General features: G+C 35.3%; 1 long non-coding RNA gene across 1 annotated transcript; it reads left to right on the top strand.

The window, feature by feature from the left end:
• The first annotated feature begins 16711 nt into the window (after positions 1 to 16711).
• On the top strand, positions 16712 to 17539 carry LOC149564769 (uncharacterized). The gene is made up of 2 exons (XR_016361932.1): positions 16712 to 16893; positions 17053 to 17539. It is a non-coding gene; the product is annotated as an uncharacterized LOC149564769 (long non-coding RNA).
• Positions 17540 to 19372: the final 1833 nt, after the last annotated feature.

The raw sequence follows: 19372 nt of genomic DNA, 5'->3' as shown, positions 1-19372 counted from the left end.
CTACAAAAGAATCAATGAATGGTCTAAGCACATCATTCATCAACCTCATAAATGTAGTGGGAGCATTTGTAATGCCAAAAGACATAACCAGCTATTCAAACAAACCTTCCTTGGACTTGAATGCAATCTTCCATACATCCGTTGGATCAATTAATACTTGGTGATATCCAGATTTCAAGTCAAGTTTTGTAAAGAACTTAACCCCCTTAAGTTGATCCAAAAGATCATCAATTCGAGGAATTGGATTATGTTTTTCACAGTAATTTTTTAAAGTGTGCAGTAATCAATACAAAGTTTCCATGTCCCTTCTTTCTTTCTTGCCAAAACAATAGGGCTGCCACAAGGTGAAGCACTTGGCCTGATATGTCTCTTTTCAATCAATTCTTGAATTTGTCTCTTAATTTCATCATTTTCCATAATTGACCTCCTATATATTGGTTCATGTGGTAATGGTGTTCCTGGAACTAGATCAATAGAATGTTTGACTTGACAGTGTGTTGGGACCCTTGTTGGTGATTTAAACACACTATGGTACTCTATCAAGATTTTATCCATCTCCTTTTGTAGGTCTACTGTTGTGGCCACCATAGTGTGTGTGTTAAGGACAACTGACTTTTCTTTCTCAGAACGAATCATGAGGAGTACAAAAGTTCTAGTTTGAGCAATTAAATGTTTACATTGTTTAGCACTAATTAAAGAAGCAACTTGAGTTGGGCATACCTCTGGTATTCGATATTTCTTTTCACTAAGGTTGATTGTGACACTGCGTGGTCTGGATTCATACACCCCATTCCTTTGATACATGTATGGCTGCCTCAACAAAGCATCACATACATCTAAAGGTGGTACATCACAAATTACTTCATCCTCGAATGATTTGATTGAGTATGATAGGCGACACTGCTGATTTACCTAAATGTCGTTTCCTTCATTAACCCATCCCATAGAGTATGGTTGTGGGTGTCTCATCATCTTTAAACTTAATCTCTTGGTTGTCTCCATAGAAATTAAGTTCTTTTGGCTACCACTATCAACAATAAAATGTAGAGGCTTTCCATCAACCCACATTTGTGAATGGAACAATATCTCTTCATCTTCACATGGAACTACTTTTGCTGTTGCCACTATGGCATATGAGTTTGCTTCTAGCACCAAATCATTATTAGGAGTTTCTATTGGTGTGGGTTCAGGCTCAACTTCATCTCCTCGTATTTCTGTCATCAAGTTTTTAATTCTTCGACACTCCTTTGTGTTATGAGTTGGACTCTTATGTATCTCACACCACATGCTCGTATTTGTTTGTGTCTTTTTAGTAGCCCACCAGGTATTCTTGGGTGGATTTGAGGGGGGGTCTTGCCTCACTAGTTTTCCTCCGAATTTATTACTGCCTTCACCCCTTGCTTATTATTTGAAAAATACTCCCTTTTTCCTTGCTGTTTGAGTTCAATTTTTGTAGCATATTTGTAAGCAGTTGCCAATGTTTCAATATTCAAGAATTCCATTTCATTTTGAATGTATCTATGAAGCCCACTACGATATTACAGAATTCGATGCTTCTCTGAATCTTCTATACTAAGTTCTGCAGATAGTGCATGGAATGTATTGGTGTAATCTTGTACAGATTGCTCTCTCTTTTGTCGAAGCAACTGCCATTATATATATTTTTGTTCATATACATCTTCAGACAAGTATGATTCTTTTATGTATTCCACAAATTCTCCCCAAGTGAGTTTATTATTAGAGAGTATTTCCAACTCTTCTCTAGCTTCGCTTTCCTTATTCAATAATCTTGTTTCCCATGCTAGTTTGACATGGATTTCAGCTTTCAAGAAGGCAAATATTATTTTTTCCACATCAAAAAAATATTTACAAAGAAGTATCGTTCTAACTTGGATAACCAATTATCAACAGCATTAGCATCAACTTTTCCTTCAAAACTTGGGATATCGAAATTCACCTGTACTTTAAAAGGGGTGTTCCCACGGAACGGTGCTACTAAATTGGGCACTTGTTGGGTCTTCAAAAGTTCTGCAAACTTACTCATCACATGTTCTCATTGCCTAGCCAAAGCCTCTTCCACGATCTTCTTTACAGAGTCTATTGAATTATCTGACATCTTTGGTTTTGTGTGTCGCAAAGGAAGGTATTTTGACAAATTTCTCGTGGCCAATCCTAATCTTTGATAGGAAGTTCTTGTGTTAGTTGGCATACATGAGCGTTCCCGCTTTGATACCACTGATCTCGTGTTTGCAGCCCACTTCTCAAATTTGGATCATATCCATCTACTATGTAGATGACATAGCTATGATGATATCTACAAGTGACCAAAGATGATCACTTGTAAACACCACCATAGTTAGTGAGCTATTTGATGGACCAATGACTCGATGATTAGTTGCGACAACCATCAGTAACGTGACTTGGACCCAACTCAGACTCGACAAGGGTAACTTGACTCTTGACTGGCTTGGACTCGCCAGTGACTCGACAATGACTCGACAAAGTGAAAAAACCTCAAAATTTTGAGATTTTTTAGGATTTCAAGAACATTCTATGCACCCATTATTGAATGAAACTTAAAGACACAATAACATCATGAAATAGAAGGTAATTTGATTACAATGCACATACTTAAAAGTTAAACATACAATGATTACATAAGTACAAAGGTAAATTGTTAAATACTAAATAGTAGCTAAAGGAAATAGAAAAGTAAAACATAGATATATAAAATGATAAATCCATGAAACCCATCAAAATGTATATCAAATCCATGAAATCCAACACATCAATAGTCATCATCAAATGTTCCAAATTCCGATCATATTTTAAGTTAAACAAAAAGTTGAAACAAGACTATAGCTATGGCTCCTATTCCTCATCCTCATCCTCATCCCCAACCTCAACCTCAGGCTCAGTGTAATCTATAAAATGCCTCTTAGTAAGGCATCTAAGGTAGGTCCTAGATGATTGATTAGCCATAGCATCAACCTTTGAGGTGCCTCTAGGATCAACTGTAGTCTCTGCCAGTGCTTGTGAGATGCCACTAGGAATAACTATAGCTCTTTGGTCCTCTGCTGCCATAGCTAGGGCCTTAGCCTCTTTGTCTGCCTCGTTAACCCACTCTAGGTCCTCATCATCAAAGACAAGATCAATAGCCTCAGTGATTTACTTAGACTTTGGATCAACCTCCTCTAGAGTAATTAGAGAGAGGTCACTATCCAAAATCTCCTCGGTCCTAATGCGCAGGTTGTAATGCACAAAGACTAGCTTATTCATTTTCTCCACAGACAACCTGTTACGCCTCTTCGAGTGGATTTGCTCAAACATGCTCTAGTTGTGCTCACATCCAGAAGCACTACTTGGTTGGCTCATTATGTGGATGGCAATTTGTTGAAGGTTTTTGGTTGAAGGCCCAAACATTTGCCACCATCTATTTGAAGTTTGAAAAAAGGAAAAGAAAAAAATAGTAGTCTCATTTCAAATTTTGAACTTTAAAGCTAGAAATTTAGAAACTAGATTGTATAAGGCTTAAGTTGCAATTTTTATTTGGTTGCAATTTTGTACGACCTTATTTGCAAATTTGACTTGAAAAAATGGGCCTTGTTGCATTATTATGGGCATCCATCTCGAGCAATATATTTGTGGCATTAGTGTCCATCTTTGATATCACAGTGTATAGGCCACTAAGAACCTCCTCATTTGCCTTGAAATCTTCATGGAAACGGTATGCTGGATTGAGGTAATAGGCTGCTGGGTGGATGGGTTTATGGAGCTGATTTTGCCATCTCCTATCAATTATGTCCCAAATAGGGCCATACATGTCCTCAACTTCTACATATTTGACTTTAATAGCCTCCTTAGACCTATCCATGCCCTCATATATGTAGCCCATAGCGGGCTTCTCCCCATCAACAACTCGTAGGAGGGCTACAAAGGGCTCAGTGATCTACAAAATAGTTAAACAAAAAAACAATTTAGTGAATGATGAAACTTTGCAAAGTTGCACAATGAAAATAAAACAAAAATATGTATGAGATCAATTAATTTATAAAATTTTAAGACTTACGCTTTTAAAATTTAAATTAGGGCCCGTTTGGTAGTCAAAATTCGATGGGAATAGGAAAATCCAACTGCTAGAATTCGGAAATTCAGTTCTTGGTTGTAAACACGAAAAGTAGAATTAGAATTTATTAATTCTAATTTTAGCCCAAAATGAGCATAGCAAAATTCCTAATCGAAAGGTGGAATAGGAATAGCCTATTCCTATTCCATTTTTTTAAAACCAAATTTTATATCTTGTCGAGTCCGGCCCTAGTTGCATAAGCCAAATTATTGGAGGGAAGTTATTTTTTGGTGAAATGTGGTGAGACATGTAATGTCAGGGGCATAGTCAGGGAGTTCGAACAAATTTTTCTCAAATATATTGAGCAAGCCCAACTCCAAAAAGACTCGTTAATGTCGCTTTATGCTTAAATTATTAAAATTTTGAAAAAACTTATTCCAATTCCAATTTCAATTCTTGCAACCAAACATAGAATATGCATCTTTCGACTCCTCTTCTTGTTCAACCAAACAGGTCCAAATGATATTCTAAAAATTATTTTAAGAATGCACGAATTCAGCAATTCCTCCAACCAAATGGACCCTTACCTCCACAATCTCCTTACATGGATCCCAAAAACCGTCTTTGTCATAAATGCATTTTGTTGCATCTATCCTTGTAAGGGTGGTGGCAAAGGAGGAGGAACTCCATTGTGGACCAACAAACATGCACCTCAAAGCTAACCTTGAACTCAGCAAGGATTTTAGCATGATAAAATTAGAGGCAAATCTTGTGATATCGGGACGAGCCAACTCCTTTCCCTTCGTGTATTCCCTCATAATGTTGAGGACCAAGGCATGATTATAGATGAACTTGCAAAGATTTTTGGCTTTAGCAACACATGATTTCACCCATTCAAGCTTGCCAATATCCTCTAACATGAGGTCGAGGCAATGGGCCGCACATGGAGTCCAAAAGATTCTTGTGTCTCTCCATCAAAAGTGTTCCTATAGAAATTTTAAATTAGTTAGTAAACAATTAAAAATTTAGATGTGTTAAAAAACTTTTAATTTTCAAAATTTAATGAAAACCTAAAATAATTTTTTTTAGAATTTAGAAGTTAAAATTTTACCTTCAGCAACATAATTAGTTGCATTATTAGTCACCACTTGGACAACATTCTCTTCCTCCCATCTCCCTTATGACCGCAATAGCCTCACATAAGAATTTTGCATTTTTGACATGTGAGGAAACATCTATAGACTTCAAAAACATGGTGGATCATGAAAGTGAAAATTAAACAAAATAATTATCATTGAATAGTCAATAAAACAAAATTTTAGTTATTCAATAATACATTAAATTTTAGACTTCGAGAAGTAGAGGATGATGAATTACCTTCGCTAGAAAAAAGAAAATTTAGGAGAGTCCTATTCCTCCTATTTGTCCATCCATCTGTCATAATGGTACACCCCCTTTGGCTCCAAATCTTTCTATGGTCCTTCAACCCAAGTTTCATCTCCTCAACCATTTCTAGTAAGAGGGGGCCACTCGACTCATCTTCAGTGGGGGCTTTAAACTCCACACAACAAATGGAAATCGCATCAATCATCCCCTGCCAATAAGGAGTTCTATTACATTTATAAAAACATTTTAATTAGCATATTGCAATATCAAGTTAAAATTGTAAAATTTTATTTTAAAAATTGAATTTAAACTCCTATAAAGTGTTGAGAAGAGCTCCTATAAACTCCTTGATGATCTAAATGCAAGCGTAGAGTTGCTCCAATTTCACAAATGCAAGCTTTTCTCCTCTTCCTTTCAGTTGGTTGCAAAACAATGGCACTCTCTCTCTCTCTCTCTCTCTCTCTCTCTCTCTCTCTCTCAATAGTGTTATGAAAGCCCTTTTAGGGTCCTAAGGATAAAAAAGAACCAAAAAGTATATTTAAAAAAAAAGCATTTGTTTAGTGTTTTAACTCCCCCAGACTTTGATTGCTGCGGTTGGGTCACGACTGTTGTGATTTGTGAGTCACGCCTTGACTCGCGAGTCAGGCGAGTCACCCTCCTTGAGCCCGAGTCATAGGGCATTTTGACCTGGCAAGCCCTCGCTAACTTGGGCGACTCGCCCAACTTGCGGCGAGTCTCGTTACTTTGATCATGTGATCAACATCACGTTGTGCTTTGCATTACGTTAGTAAATTACACATGCAGATACCGTCAAAATACATGCATCCATCCATGATGTCGTCATACATTCCATCATTTACATATGCATAATAGTCATCACTATCATACATACCTATGCAATAGATGTATAACTATGTCATACATAGATACATCCATATTGATGTAATTGCATGATCATGACATCTCATTATAGCATCGACCTGCATATAGAATTACATCGTTGCCTGATATCATAATTGTCTTGTTCATAATCAAATTGATTTATCAATGCAAAATTATATTTGCATCATAAATCATAATGGCATTGTTTCACACCATAGTCACATTGTATTGTCATGTGTTTCTATACTAGCCAATCATCATATTGATTGCACTTGACATTGCATTATCGTGTGCTTCCACACTTAGCCAATTCTCATAATCGACTTGTATCAACAATGCATAACCAGCATATGATGAATGGCAATCACGACAAATCATTCTGATTATTGTGATGACTAATTGTGATTCTTCATTATTATTATTATGTTGAGAGTTGACTATTCCATCGTGCCCCTTTAATGGATCGGACATGTATATGTGAGAAATTGTATCATTGGAAGAATCACCGATTATAGAATTCAGAATATAAAATGTATTATCCTTGTTGAAAATTTGTTCAGCCCTCCCCTCAGGATTTGTGACAAGGGCTTAACCGCCTCTTGTGTACTATAAGTTGAGTGGTTGTATTGGGCATTGCCAGATTGGTCTTTTGGTGTAACGGAAACCCCACTCAAACAAGTGGCATTAGAGCTTGGTCACAGGTTCGAATCCTCATACCCTCAGGAAACGCCGAGAGGGCGATTGTTGAAAATTTGTTCAGTGTTCTTCTTGGGATTCATGACAAGGGCTTAACCACCTCCTGTATACTATAAGTTGAGTGGTTGTTGAATAACACATGATTACATTGAGAGAGGGGGGGGGGGGGGGGGGCTGAATCAGTATAATAACAACTTTGCCAATTTAAAAACTTTTATCCAAACAATTAACTTTAAATGTTGAAATGAACAATTATGCACATGAACACAATAACACAATGAATTACGTAGAAACCCTATGCGGGAGAAAACCATGACACACAATAACGCAATGAATTACGTGGAAACCCAATGCAGGAGAAAACCACGACAATAAATGCTTTTATATAAACTTTGTCCTTTTACAATGTATTATAGGCTACAACCTGCTAGAGGCTCCAACCTTTGTTTATGAGCACTGACTCACTGGAAGCTCCAACTCCCCCACTTTGCTGGCTTCGACCTACTAGAAGCACCAACCCCCACTGCTGTCTTCGTGAGCACCAACACACTACCAACAAACTGTTTTTCCACCTTATCAATGTTGCTTGCTCAACTGATGATGGATGCTTCAAATTCAAACTTTTTTCTTTCATTTGATATCTTTGAATATACATTCACCTCTGAAAACATCCCTCTTATATTGTCTTCAATGGAGCAGCAATCGTTCTTATTTTCTTTTACTATTCTAACACACTTATAACATATCGTAGATGTTTCAAATCTAAATCTGAGCATATGTTCTATTAAAGCTCCTTTGACCAGTTTTCTCTATTCACTATTCTCTAATTTGTTCATTACATCAGAATTAATAAATCTGAATATATATTTCTTTATTCTCCAGTCACTTACTTCATATATGCTTCCTTCTTATCTGCGCACACTCTACTTTTTTGAATTTTCTTCTCTTATATTTTCATACACTTCTCACACCTCTTCTTTTCAAATAGTACTTATATCTTACTCAATGAATAGTCACAAATCTTTTAAACTTAAATGACAGCTCTTCCTTAAAACCTGATTTATTTAATAATCTCTCTTTAATCATAATCACACCTTTCAAAGATCCCCTTTATTACACACCTCTAAGTTAATATATTACTTAGTAATATGTTTGTGTTTCTCCTTACTATTATCGCTGATGGATGTAAGTCAGACTGACTTTATCATTTAGGATGTTCAAACTTTGTTTTACATGCTGCATAACATTTTCTACCGCTACACCATCATGACTTGTGTAAAGGTATTTGTTTCATCGTTTTTTACTAGGAAGCATTATCTGCATCTTTCAATTTTCACGATGACTCGGCAGGATTTTGACTTACGTCACTTCCTTAATTGTATCACTGTTGTCATTTCATGTAGTCACTTGATGTCTTTGTGATATGCCACGAATATGATCATTGTGTATGCTATCTTCCTCATACTCTTTGTGATTTGTCAAATATATCAGCCTTTTCTGTAGTTGACCAATTACCGAATAGACTATGCATATGTACCTTCTGCCATACAATGCTGAAGATTTCCGACTATACAAGGATATGCCGTTGATTGTTATGTCCTTGCATAAGGCTTGTTATCTCCTGAGTGTATCTTTGTCTCCCGAAAATGCATACTAAAGGCTCTCTATTATTGTTTATTTGGCTTCAAAGAAGACTATAATATTCTCCGATTACAGTTTATGGAATACTCTATGAATTACAAGTATCTATCATTTGAGGACTCAAAAAAGAAATCATTCCAGTATATAGTTTCATTCGCTCCTGTTCTGTATATAATTTATATGGTTGGACTTACCATTTTTACTATCGTTGGCAACTATTTTCAACGGTGATGTGGAATTCTTCAATTGCACATTTCATATCTCGCACAATATGAAGTGTCTGTCTTTTATATGGCCTTTAATCTTCAAAACTCCCATACTTCGTTGCAGTTCATAATATATAACTGGCTTGTACTGTTCACATATTCTCATGATCTTCTATACTCCAATTTCTACTCTTGCGGTGATGCTATACATATTTTCAAATTTTTATTTTATTTTTTTATATGATTTATGATTCGCTGCTTTGTATTAATCTTGGTATAATGACTTTCTTATCCTAGTCTGAAATTGCTCTGAATGTTTCAGTCAAACATGCCAATATATACCTTCAATATGTTTGTCCAAAACTATGCTCGATGCTTCCTATGCATTACTCAAATACTCTTACTTCAGTCTCCCATGCTACCATGTTTAATCACACCTTATTAAATTGCATTTCCCATACCTTTATTTGCATCATTAAAGATGACAAACACTTTGATGATTTCCTGCAAAATATCCTTAGTAGTGTATCTGATGTGGATGTGTTTCTTTTCTTTTTGAATTCCAACGTCACTGCTGATGACCTCTGTATCTCCAGCACTAACTCATTACCATCTCTGTTTTCAACTCTTACTGTTCAGTTTGTGAACTGTCCAAATAGCATTGTCAGACTCAATATAGCTTTCATCTTTCATCAATCTTCTATCGGGCTACCTCAGTTACTTTAATAATAATTCATATCCATATTATCTTCTGTCACTGCCTATACTAGAGACTTATTATTTAATAGACATTGTATCTTCATTGGCCACTATGGTCTTCATGGTTATGATAGTTTAATTGTCTCATTGAAGAATCTTCCAATAAGTACTGTCAAGATGACTTATATTTCTGGACTTATATGCAGATCTTAGGCATGGAATCCTTATATATCCTACTGTTTTCTTGTATCCTTCTTACGTCAACTGATTCATTAATTACTTCTTTGGATATAGAAAATGGTAATACTTATATTTTCCATAACTCATCAATTCTTTATTTTTGACTTCAATTACAACTTCTTCTTCATGCTTATGACATTGATTACAATTATAGTTTTGTTTATTAAACTCTTTGACATCTATGACAATAATTCCATCAATCTCCCCCTTTGTCGTTGATGGCAAAACAAATCTTCTCAATCTTGTCCTTTCAATCTCTCTCCCCCTTTGACATCAATGGCAAAGGGCTATCCAACAAAACTTCCATCTGCAAACTAGTATTCAAATTCTCCCCCTTTGAAATCTATCTCATGCTCCCCCGGAGAAGAATTAGAACCCTGATGTCAAATCAGGATCTCCATTTGCCTATCACCCTTGTCATCTTTTCCTACTATTAATCTTATCTTTAAAAATGTTCACCCTTTCCCCTTGAGGATAAGCTTTCATATTGAGTAAATCTTAGATTTTAACTAGCTTTTTCAGCATTCTGGATATCTGAAAACCTATATTTTGATTTGTATTCTATTTCAACCCTGAAATGATAACCACATTCTATGGCTTGATTATTATATTTGTTACCTATCCTTCCTTTTCCCAGAACCTGATTCTTCACAAGTATTCTGCTCACACATGGTTGTATATTAGTATTGGCTTGTGCTATTGATGGCATTGATCTTGAATGTAGATGCATCTCAGGTCTGCACATGATCAATGTAAAATTTCAGTCATATGAACGGGAATTATCTGAAGCAAACATGACACAGCAGATAGGAAATCTGGAGTAAGAAGGGGTTCAAGGATTTTTTCACATACCTGGGCTTGCTGCTTTCATTTAATGTTTATTCAGTAATCTTTTCCTTGCATATTCTTTATCACTAATTCAACTACAGACATTCTGAAGGTGTTGGTCATAATAGCGAGATAATCATGCTATAGTTCAAGTTTATATTAGACGAACAATGAAGTGGCATCCATTTGGCATTGCAATACTCAGACATTCGCTGCTAGAGGGTGCACAGAGTCAACAAATTAGCAACTGGACTTATACATCGAGGATTGATGAGTAAGTTTGTTCACCATTCTTCACAGCAAACAATATCAATAAATACCGTGAAGAGGAGGAAGTTGTAAATAAGCAGAACCATATATATATATATTACATACCCATCAAATAAAGCAAATTCGTGTGACGACAAAGAAGCCCAAGGAATAAACAATAATTTATTTCAAAGAAGATACAATATTGCGTGCAAAACGTTTATTTCATGTGCAGTGATGAAGGGTTATAAACAGAGCACATTAGAAGTGTAACAAATGAGAAGCCAAGAGCCAGTCATACATCACAGCGACAATATACAGTGTCAACCAGCAATGAGAACATGAACATAATAGTATACAATGTGAAGACAAACAACAAAGGTTGTTACTGTGCCAGTGAAAATAAATACTTCATGAGTATCGAACACTTAGAAGAGATTAAGAGCATCGGGTATACACAATGATGAAGGCTTGTATCCAGCGGCAATGACATAAAGTTGGATGAGATACGATTCTACGCGGCATTAGAGAGGAAGCCATTGGAATGTTCAATCACAATGAATTGATGGGAATTATATCCAGCATAAAACATAAATGTGTGAGTCAAAGCATGACATGACGGAACGGCAATTAAACATTATATATGTCGCTGAGAAGGAGATTATATATAAAACAAAGTATTCAATAAATCTCCGCTAATAGATGAAAGGTTGCAGCATGATAAATATCCAGTTCGACAGACAAATAAGTGATTCAAAGAAGAAGACGCTGGTCTAAGAAACATCAATGATGTTGAGCATTAGTATTCAAGAGGAGTATATATGGGTGCTGTGGCTAGTTACAGATCTTGAGCGGAAGCACACGTGGGCATATTCATATCATTCCAAGTGAAAATTGATGTCGGTGACTAACCCATAAAAAATCGGGATCAATTTATTTTCTCATGATGGAATCAATAAACAATTGAATTAATCAACACCACCTAAGATTAATTTCTTTTGTGAAGCAGCATGACTTGTGATCGCACCTTTTTAATTTCTTATAGATATAAGATATAAGAACACATAGCCGATTTCGACATTGAAGAAAAAGTATTTCACATCTACTTGTACGGAGAGTAAAGTGCTTAAAATATGGCTTTGTAATTTTAAATTCAAAAATTATATTTAAATGATTTATAAAAACCTATTGTTTATTATTATTTAAATGCTATATAGAATTAAACTGCAGTTGATTTTGCCTTTACTATTATTTTTAAAAATTCCATAAACAATTTATGTTAGATAAGTGGACATGGTCATCTATTACATTTTAAACTCGCTCATCGTAGATATTGTGAAATATTTAATTGTTTCTAAATCTCCGTCTAGTTTGTCTCCCGATCTTAGGAGTTAAAGTACAATCTGGACTAGTTTAGAATTGTGTATATATATTTGATCCATTACGTCTTAATCATTAAATCCTTATAGTTGATGTGCATAGGACATTATAAAGTTGTAGTTGACTCTATTGTCCGAATAATTAAAGCAATGGTCTTTTTATTATTGAAGTAAGAAAATCTATATCTTCCTTCCTACAAGCATCAAATTCATTATTGAAAAACCTTATACAAAACATTCAACATTCAATCCCATTTTGATCGAGTTCAAGGACCTTGCCAGCGGAAGAACTCCAAAGCTTAAGTTCGCTTTAGAAAAGCTCTGAACCAAGTAATCAAGTTCGAGGAGAAGGTCTACCCGCCTAGGTGTAGCAGAGCCTAAGTGCAAGGTAATCAAGTTGACTCTTGTTCGTTGCCTACAATTGATTCCGGAATCCTACTGGAGAAATGCCAGGCTCTTGGATTTCCAATCTGCGGTTTTGGGAACCAACACCGCCATTAATACATCAAACTCCTTTGAATGTTCCTCTTACAAACTTTGACATCAATACAATTTACTTTGCAATATCGTGAATCAGCTTACTCTTTTCACCACGGGTCTAATGGATGATATCATACGTATCGCCCTCTGAGACCATGCTTCTCCTCACAAACTAGGATGTGTATGAAATGCAAGTTGCACTAGCATTGGTTTCATTTTCTCCATTGGCTATCTTCTTTCTCCATACTTTTCTAGTTCTTCCCTTATAATGGTTTTGCCTCGAAGTCCACAAGGATTCTTTATCATTTCCAAGTTTCTTTCTCCATACAAATATATGTTCTTTCTGTTCGATCTTTCTATAATTAGTTTTGCATCCTTCACATGATTTCTTGTTCCCATATTTGTAAATCTGTGCTAAATACCTGCCATTATTTCTCCTTATCCATCCATGAAAGCTTCCATTTTTTGTTTTGTATTCTCTCGCTTTGTGGCCAAAATAATTACATGAATAACAATATCCATTGAAGCTAGTTTGTGATCCATATGCATACCCTTGCTTTGAAGAAAATGTGCTTGATTGACCTTTCTTGCCACCGTCATTTTTGAGTTCTTTTCTTCCAAATTTCATGGGTGAATCTGCCATATTACTTCCTTCTTTGATGAAGCCTTTGAATGTATGATCATGATGCTTTGAACCTCTTTCATTACCTACTCCTGTCTTGTTGGAAGATGCTCTTTGGCTATCAATGATATTAGTTAGGATTTCAGAACTCTTTTCAAACTTAAGACTGGTATTAAATTTTATAAAGGTTTTCTCCAAGTTATTTTTCAATAGTGTGACTTCTTCCTCTAGTTTGGCACAATCTGCTTCCTTTTCTTTAAATTTTCTCATTATCTCATTTTGAACCTGTCTGGATTCTTCTAATTGTTCCTTCAAAGGTACAATTTTCTTTGCTAGATTCATTTTGGGATTCAAATAATTCTTGAATTTGTTTTTTCAGTTTTGTGTTCTTCTTTTTAAGCTTTCCATTTTCTGTTTCAGCTAAGCATGATGAAGTTCTTCCATGATATCAACATCATCTTCCTCGCCATCGGACTTTTCTTCATCTTCTTCATCTGTAGTAGATCCATCATCATCAGAGACTTCCTTAGTGTTTAATTTGTTGCTTACATTATCTTCTTTTATCATTTGTATTGCACCTTTCTGGACCTCATCATGATTTGTCACATCATTTTCTATCACAATGCATGTTCCATGAGCCACCGTACCACATTAATTTCCTTCCATGTTATCAATACAATCATCACTATATATAGGATCATCTCCTTTTTTAAAGAATTCATTATCGACCACTTCAACTCTATCAGTCACTGCATTGTTACTAATCTTCTTTTTATTTCCTTTCCTTTTTCCCATGTGTACTTGCAAGATCTACCTTCAAGTGGTTAGGCTTTATAGAAGGAACTGACTCTGATACCAATTGAAGAGCAGATTATACTTTTTGTGGGGGGGGGAATCAGTATAATAACCACTTTGCCAATTTTAAATTTTTTATCCAAACAATTAACTTTAAATGCTGAAATCAACAATTATGCATGTGAACACAATAACGCAATGAATTACGTGGAAACCCAGTGTGGGAGAAAATCACAACAATAAATGCTTTTATTTAAACTTTTTCCTTTTACAATGTATTATAGGCTCCAACCTACTAGAGGCTTCAACCTCTATTTATGAGTACCAACTCACTGGAAGCTCCAACTCCCACACTTTGCAGGCTTCGACCTACTGGAAGCATAAACCCCCACTACTGTCTTTGTGAGCACCCACTCACTGCCAACAAACTGTTTTTCCACCTTATCAATGTTGCTTGCTCAACATGATGGATGCTTTAAATTCAAACTTCTTTTCTTTAATCTGATATCTTTGGATATACATTCACCTCTGAAAACATCCCTCTTATATTGTCTTCAATGGAGCAGCAATCCTTATTTTTTTTTTTTTACTATTCTAACATACTTATAACATATTGTAGATATTTCAAACTTAAATCTGAACATATGTTATATTAATACTCCTTTGATCAATTTGCTCTATTCATTGTTCTCTAATTTGTTCATTACATCAGATTTAATAAATCTGAATATATATTTCTTTACACTCCAGTCACTTACTTCACATATGCTTTCTTCTTATCTGCACACACTCTACTCTTCTGAATTTTCTTCTCTTGTATTTTTATACACTTCTCACACCTCTTCTTTTTAAATAGTACTATTTATATCTTATTCAATGAATAGTAACATGTCTTTTAAACTTAAATGACACCTCTTCCGTAAAACCTGATTTATTTAATAATCTCTCTTTAATCATAATCTCACCCTTCGAAGATCCCCTTTATTACACACCTCTAGGTTAATATATTCCTTAGTAATATGTTTGTGTTTATACTTACTATTATTGCTGATGGATGTAAGTCAGACTGACTTTATCTTTTAGGATGTTCAAACTTTGTTTTAGATGCTGCATAACATTTTCCATCGCTACACCATCATGACTTGTTTAACGGTATTTGTATCATTGTTTTTACTATGAAGCATTATCTGCATCTTTCAAATTTCATGATGACTCAGCAGGATTTTGACTTACGTCACTTCCTTAAATGTATCACTGTTGTCATTTCATGTAGTCGCTTGGTGTGTTTGTGATATGCCGTGAATATGATCATTGTGTATTCTATCTTCCTCATACTCTTTGTGATTTGTCAATTATATCAGCCTTCGCTGTAGTTGACCATTACCACTGTCATTGAAAAGCTTATGCATATGTACCTTCTGCCATACAATGCTGAAGACTTCCGACTATACAAGGATATGCCGTTGATTGTTATGTCCTTGCTTAAGGCTTGTTATCTCCTGAGAACTTATCTTTGTCTCCGGAAAACACGTACTGAAGGCTCTCTACTATTGTTTATTTGGCTTCAAAGAAGACTAATATTATCCGATTACGGTTTATGGAATATTCTATGAATTGCAAGTATGCATCGTTTCAGGACTCAAAAAAGAAATCATTCCAGTATATAGTTTCATTCGCTCCTGTTCTGTAGGCGATTTATATACTTGGACTTCCCATTTTTAGTATTGTTAGTAACTATTTTCAACGGTGATGTGGAATTCGTCAATCGCACGTTTCATATCTCGCACAATATGAAGTTTTCCTCTTTTATATGGCCTTTAATCTTCAAAACTCCTATACTTCCTTGCAGTTCATAATATATGACTGGCTTGTACTGTTTGCATATTCTCATTATCTTCTATACTCCAATTTCTACTCTTGTGGTGATGTTATACATATTCTCAATGTTTTATTTTTTATTTTTATATGATTTATGATTCATTGCTTTGTATTAATAATGGTATAATGACATTCTTATCATTGTCTGAAATTGCTCTGAATGTTTCAGTTAAACATGCCAATATATACCTTCAATATGTTTGTCCAAAACTATGCTCGATTCTTCCTATGCATTACTTAAATACTCTTACTTCAGCCTCCCATGCTACCATGTTTAATCACACCTTATTAAATTGCATTTCCCATACCTTTATTTGCATCATTAAAGATAACAAACACCTTGATGATTTCCTGCAAAATATCCTTTGTAGTGTATCTGATGTGGATGTGTTTCTTTCCTTTTTGACTTCCAACTTCACTGCAAATGACCTCTGTATCTCCAGCACTAACTCATTGCCATCTCTCTTTTCAACTCTCACTGTTCAGTTTGTGAACTGTCCAAATAGCATTGTCAGACTCAATATAGCTTTCATCTTTGATCAAGCTTCTATCGGGCTTCCTCAATTAGTTTAATAATAATTCATATCCATATTATCTTCTGTCACTGCCTATACTAGAGACTTCAGATTTAATAGACATTGCATCTTCATTGGCCACTATGGTCTTCATGGTTATGATAGCTTAATTTTCTCATTGAAGAGTCTTCCAATAAGTACTGTCAAGATGACTTATATTGCTGGACTTATATGCAGATCTTAGGCTTGGAATCCCTATATATGCTACTGTTTTCTTGTATCCTTCTTACCTCAACTGATTCATTAGTTACTTCTTTGGATATAGAAAATGGTAATACTTATATTTTCCATTGCTCATCAATTCCTTATATTTGACTTCAATTACAACTTCTTCTTCGTACTTATGATATTGATTACAATTGTAGTTTTGTTTATTGAACCCTTTGACATCAATGACAATAATTCCATCAGTTGTATTGGGCATTGCCAGATTGGTCTTTTGGTGTAATGGCAACTCCACTCTACCAATCCCCTGTGGATTGCTGTGTTAGAGCAGTCAATTGCTAGAAACAAGAAACTGTGCAAGTATTTATCTGCATATCAGAGAGAACATCTCAGAAGCATAATCATATAAAGATATAATAGAGATGGCTTTCATTGTTCAGTGCATAGAGATAAAGATAAATCAGATACAACCTATGCAATATATAATTGTTATTGTACCAGACAACCTCATGTTGCATGTCATTCATTGTACATCAAAGACAACATTGTTGTTATATCAAACAACCTGCATTCAGTGTGGATCTATTGTATATATCACACACACACCATCTCAAGTTATTAAGCATGTATTTCATTGCAATATCAGATACAACCCTTCCCTTGTGTTTATTGTTATACAATTATCCTCTTATTTTGGCAGCATATGCATTTGGAATTAATAATTATTTACTACCAGTTACGTCTCATTGTAATTTGGGCATCAAGTAGTCATTTTGTTATTGGCAATTTTGAGTTACAGAAATGTGGAAATTCAAGTAGTGTCTCAAACTAGATAAAAAGGGACATTACAAACTCGTATCAGAGTCACCCTTTCTGCATCATACAATGGGCAATGAAGAAAGAATTAGCAACAAACTAGACACATTCCTAATTTGCTAAAGAAGATCCAATATTCCATGAACTAGCTTATTGAAGCTTTAACACAGGTCGCCATAAAACCAACTTCCAAAAGTAACCAAACAATGAAGACACCAAATTGTCTAAGCAAATACTATCCACCAGGCATCCCCACCTTTACACCCCCATCCAATTCACCCAAGCAATCAGATTTTTTAATCTACAAGAACAGTTCAAAAGAAATTACGAGAACAGTAACGTAAAAATCAAACTTTCTCTCAATGAATACATAGAGCTAAGAATAAAATATCAAACAGCTATGATGAATTCCAAGATACAACCCAACACATTTTCCACAGAAGCAGTTACAAAGGAGCCAACAAGTACCCTGAAAAGACATATAAGGAAACCCCTCCTCTCAAGGATCATGTGCAAGGAATACCATGAATTTGGCAAATGCATAATACCATCCTTCCTCCCGAAGGAAAACTCTATCACTTCTAAGGAAACAAAATCTGAATTATTCCATTCAGTCGAATCCCCAATAATTTAAAAGACAACCACAAGAAGGTGGGGAGCTGAAGATCCATTTGAGGGCATACTTCCACTCTCATTTAAAGGGAGAAGTCATCAAAGAAAGCACTATCAGAGGCAGGAAGAGAACCTCAAGATTAAGGGTTGTGATAAAACCACACAAAAACTCCTCTTTGAGCTCAAAAATAATATGATCTACACAATCATGTCTTCCAGATCAAAGAGGAATCCGATAAACAACCTATCAACAAAGAAAGCTATGAAGAAGATTCAGATGAAGGAGGATTTTTAGCCAGCTTGGAAGGATCTTCTCATAACACATTCCAAATTAATGGACAAATTGGTGGGGAAGACATAAAAGTACTCTTAGATATTGGCTCTATACATAACTTCATTAGCCAAAATTGGGTTAATCACCATTGTATACTTGGATACATACATAGACATATTAACATAAAATTAGCAAATGTGGCACATCCATTTGAAGTGACACCATAATCCCTAAACTTACCTTGAAGATGGAAGACTGCTCTTATACAAACAAGTTACACATTCTCAATCAAGGAAGCATTGAATTAATACTTGGACTCCCTTGGATGAAAGTTGAAACATATAGGGCCTTTCAAGCAAGATGTTAACCACCAAACTTTCAAATTCAAGGATCAAGACAAGAAACACATCTTATATGGGTTACAAGATGATAAAACATTAAGTCCCCAAACTAAGGAAGTCTCACTATCCTTTCGCTCACTAAAGGACATCCTCAACAAACTAAGACAAGGCAACACCTTTTCTAAACTCAAGGAGATCCTCTTCCTACAAATAAAGAAACACCACATCAACCAAAGATTGAGATGATTTAGAAAAAAATTGGAAGATTCTAAATATGTATCATATACAGGATGCTTCTTGTCATATCAGAAACGTCAAATGCTTGTGGGCAAGTATTTTGAAGGAGGGGAGATTATGATGTCCCAGTATTTTTGAAATGCACATAAGTTGGCAGGGAAGGAGCATGCCTTGTCTTTGTACATAATCTGCATTTTCACGTAGTAGAGAAATAGTCTTATGATAGATAGATCTTGGCCATCACCAAGGCATCCATCCACCATGTAGACGACATAGCTATGATGATATCTACAAGTGACCAAATA

This window comes from Cupressus sempervirens, chromosome 3 (assembly GCF_028749045.1).
Source record: "Cupressus sempervirens isolate cs-2001-9-10 chromosome 3, ASM2874904v1, whole genome shotgun sequence".
NCBI lineage: Eukaryota > Viridiplantae > Streptophyta > Pinopsida > Cupressales > Cupressaceae > Cupressus > Cupressus sempervirens.
This window is presented reverse-complemented; position numbering and strand designations above follow the sequence as displayed.